Raw genomic sequence first — 4,662 nt, forward strand, 5'->3', positions numbered from 1 at the left:
GTCTTTTTATGCTTTATGAAATAAATAAATAAATAAATAAAAATAAATAAACATAAATCTGTAGAATGCAAAGTCTCTACAAAGGTAAATCAGGAACTGGACACATTTGACCACACCCACTTCATACATGCTGTTCCCTGATTGGACGATTACTTGGTGGTTCTTACAATGTCTCCAAACTGATTCCCCATTTGATCATAAAAACAGCAAGATGTTCATTACATTGATTTTATGTTTGAATATTTATCTTGTTTCAGGTAACATAAATTCCATAACAAAGCACTGTACAATTTGTTCAACTTTCTACTCAACTATATATTTTTTGTAGGTTCTTCTCTGAATGACCAGGTCCACCAATTTCCAAAGGACATATACAACACAAAAGGAACCAGCGCTGAAATCCAATGTTCCCATAACATCAACAGCTACGACCGAATCTTTTGGTACAAACAGCTGAATGACGGACAGCTGCAGTTGTTGGGTTACATCTGGGGCACTTCAGCATCTCCAGAGTCTGGGGCTAAAATACAAATTGGAGGAGATGCAAACAAGGGCAAAACTTCAACTTTAACCATAGAGGAGCCGAGCAGTGCGATCTACTACTGTGCAGCTTCTTCTCACAGTGATAAAAGGCCCCATTTCTCAAAACAAAAACCACATTGCCTCAACAGTTAGATACATTTCAGTTGGCCATGCCCACTTTTTAATGTGCAAATTGTTTTAATAAAACAGTGCAGCTGCTTGTTGAGACAATACAGCAACATAAATATTTAGTTTTATAATATTACAATCTGCAACTTATGTAATTACCTTATGAACACTAGTAGAAAAAATTATGCAACTTTAAGGTTTTAAGATCTATTCTGTTTTAAGTCTTTGCCACTTAAATAAACCAAAACAGACAAAAACATATAACCAAAACAATAATGAAAAATATTTTCTTTTTCATATAGAGTCTTGAACATGACCACTTATGTAATAAATAAAAGGAACCCACTTTCAGTCATTAGGATAAGTTCATTACAACTTTCCATTGGAGTAGTGGATGCTTTGTGTTTATGACTCCCTGTAGGTGGCGCTGTAGCTTCAGGAACACACCAGACTGAATCTACACACCACCTGGATTTGATCAAAAAGGACATCTATGAATCAGACTTGTCACAGTAGATGTGAAGTCTCAGACCAGACAACATGCAAACATTATTGATTTGGTTTTCACTTTTACACATTTGCCTTGCTTCTGTTCAAATCCACCAGTCTCCATCAGGTGTCTTCAAAAACCCAGGAGAGCAGATCCAAGTAGTCTGCAGTCATGAGAAAACGGATTATTATATGATGCAATGGTACCAAAAGTTACCTAGTGACCTGTCAATCAAACGTATTGGACATATATACAACAGAAACTATGACTATGAGGAATCTTTTAAGAAACATTTTACATTTACTGGAGATTTGAGTGTGGGAAAAGCCAAGAATGCTTCCATGTTTATAAAGGACCTGCAGCCCGAGCACAGTGCAGTATATTACTGTGCAGCGAGCTCTGCACAATGAATTCATATCATGTTCTCCTTGTACAAAAACCTGTATAGTGGTTTTGAATAAGAAACCACATTAGCCCCGCCCATCGCAGCTGCCATGTCCTTACAATGCTTTTTTTAATTCATTGTAAGTGATGTAAGATTCAGCTGAACAACACAACATGGCCACTATGAAATGTTTTGGACTTATTCTATATCTAACAGGTGAACATAAATCTGCAGAATGCAAAGTCTCTACAAAGGTAAATCAGGAACTGGACACATTTGACCACACCCACTACATACACACTCTTTCCTGATTGGACGATTACTTGGTGGTTCTTACAATGTCTCCAAACTGATTCCCCATTTGATCATAAAAACAGCAAGATGTTCATCACATTGATTTTATCTTTTCATATTAATCTTGTTTCAGGTAATATAAATTCCATAACAAAGCACTGTACAATTTGCTCAACTTTCTACTTAACTATATTTTTTGTAGGTTCTTCTCTGAATGATCAGGTCCACCAATTTCCAAAGGACATATACAACACAAAAGGAACCAGCGCTGAAATCCAATGTTCCCATTACATCGATAACTACAATCGAATCCTCTGGTACAAACAGCTGAATGACGGACAGCTGCAGTTGTTGGGTTACCTGGTGGTCACTTCACCATCTCCAGAGTCTGGAGCTAAAGTACAAATTAGAGGAGATGCAAACAAAGGCAAAACTTCAACTTTAACCATCGAAGAGCCAAGCAGTGCAATTTATTACTGTGCAGCTTCTCTCACAGTGGTAAAAGTCCCCATTTCTCAATACAAAAACCACATTAACTCAAAAGTTAGATACATTTCAGTTGGCCACACCCACTTTTAATGTGCAAATTCTTTTAATAAAACAGTGCAGCTGCTTGTTGAGACAATACAGCAACATAAATATTTAGCTCTATAATATTACAAATATATGTAATTACCTTATGACCACTAGTAGACAGACAAAATCATGCAACTTTAAGGTTTTAAGATCTATTCTGTCTTAAGTCTTTGCAACATAAATAAACCAAAACAGACAAAAACATATAACCAAAATAGAAATAAATAAAAAAAAGTCGTATTCCTCTTTTTCATATAGAGTCTTGAACATGACCACTTACAGAAAAAATTAAAGGAACGCCCTGTAAGTCATTAGGATAAGTTCATTACAACTTTCCATTGGAGTAGTGGATGGTTTGTGTTTATGACTCCCTGTAGGTGGCGCTGTAGCTTCAGGAACACACCAGACCGAATCTACACACCACCTGGATTTGATCAAAAAGAACATCTATGAATCAGACTTGTCACAGTAGATGTGAAGTCTCAGACCAGACAACATGCAAACATTATTGATTTGGTTTTCACTTTTACACATTTGCCTTGCTTCTGTTCAAATCCACCAGTCTCCATCAGATGTCTTCAAAAACCCAGGAGAGCAGATCCAAGTAGTCTGCAGTCATGAGAAAATGGATTATTATATGATGCACTGGTACCAAAAGTTACCTGGCGACCTGTCAATCAAACGTATTGGACATATATCTTACGGAAGCAATGATTATGAGGAATCTTTTAAGAAACATTTTACATTTACTGGAGATTTAAGTGGAGAAAAAGCCAAGAATGCTTCCATGTTTATAAAGGACCTGCAGCCCGAGCACAGTGCAGTATATTACTGTGCAGCGAGCCCTGCACAATGAATTCATATCATGTCCTCCTTGTACAAAAACCTGTTGCGTGGTTTTGAATCAGAAACGACATAAGCCCCACCCATCGTAGCTGCCATGTCCTTACAATGCTTTTCTTATTCTTTGTAAGTGATGTAAATTACAGCTTACTTACGATTACTCGGAGTTCTTACAATGTCTCCAAACTGATTCCCCATTTGATCATAAAAACAGCAGGATGATCATTACATTGATTTTATGTTTGAATATTTATCTTGTTTCAGGTAACATAAATTCCAAAACAAAGCACTGTACAATTTGTTCAACTTTCTACTCAACTATATATTTTTGTAGGTTCTTCTCTGAATGACCAGGTCCACCAATTTCCAAAGGACATATACAACACAAAAGGAACCAGCTCTGAAATCCAATGTTCCCATAACATCAACAGCTACAACCAAATCTTTTGGTACAAACAGCTGAATGACGGACAGCTGCAGTTGTTGGGTTACATCTGGGGCACTTCAGCATCTCCAGAGTCTGGGGCCAAAGTACAAATTGGAGGAGATGCAAACAAGGGCAAAACTTCAACTTTAACCATAGAGGAGCCGAGCAGTGCGATCTACTACTGTGCAGCTTCTCTCACAGTGATAAAAGTCCCCATTTCTCAAAACAAAAACCACCACATTGCCTCAACAGTTAGATACATTTCAGTTGGCCATGCCCAGTTTTAATGTGCAAAATGTTTTAATAGAACAATGCAGCTGCTTGTTGAGACAATACAGCAACATAAATATTTAGCTCTATAATATTACAAACATATGTAATTACCTTATGACCACTAGTAGACAGACAAAATCATGCAACTTTAAGGTTTTAAGATCTATTCTGTCTTAAGTCTTTGCAACATAAATAAACCAAAACAGACAAAAACATATAACCAAAATAGAAATAAATAAAAAAAGTCGTATTCCTCTTTTTCATATAGAGTCTTGAACATGACCACTTACAGAAAAAATTAAAGGAACGCCCTGTAAGTCATTAGGATAAGTTCATTACAACTTTCCATTGGAGTAGTGGATGGTTTGTGTTTATGACTCCCTGTAGGTGGCGCTGTAGCTTCAGGAACACACCAGACCGAATCTACACACCACCTGGATTTGATCAAAAAGAACATCTATGAATCAGACTTGTCACAGTAGATGTGAAGTCTCAGACCAGACAACATGCAAACATTATTGATTTGGTTTTCACTTTTACACATTTGCCTTGCTTCTGTTCAAATCCACCAGTCTCCATCAGATGTCTTCAAAAACCCAGGAGAGCAGATCCAAGTAGTCTGCAGTCATGAGAAAACAGATTATACCATGATGCACTGGTACCAAAAGTTACCTGGCGACCTGTCAATTAAACGCATTGGACATATAAACTATGAAAACAATG

This window comes from Boleophthalmus pectinirostris, unplaced genomic scaffold (genome assembly GCF_026225935.1).
Source record: "Boleophthalmus pectinirostris isolate CB_2022bp ecotype Guang Dong unplaced genomic scaffold, ASM2622593v1 HiC_scaffold_10, whole genome shotgun sequence".
NCBI classification, from domain to species: Eukaryota; Metazoa; Chordata; class Actinopteri; order Gobiiformes; family Gobiidae; genus Boleophthalmus; species Boleophthalmus pectinirostris.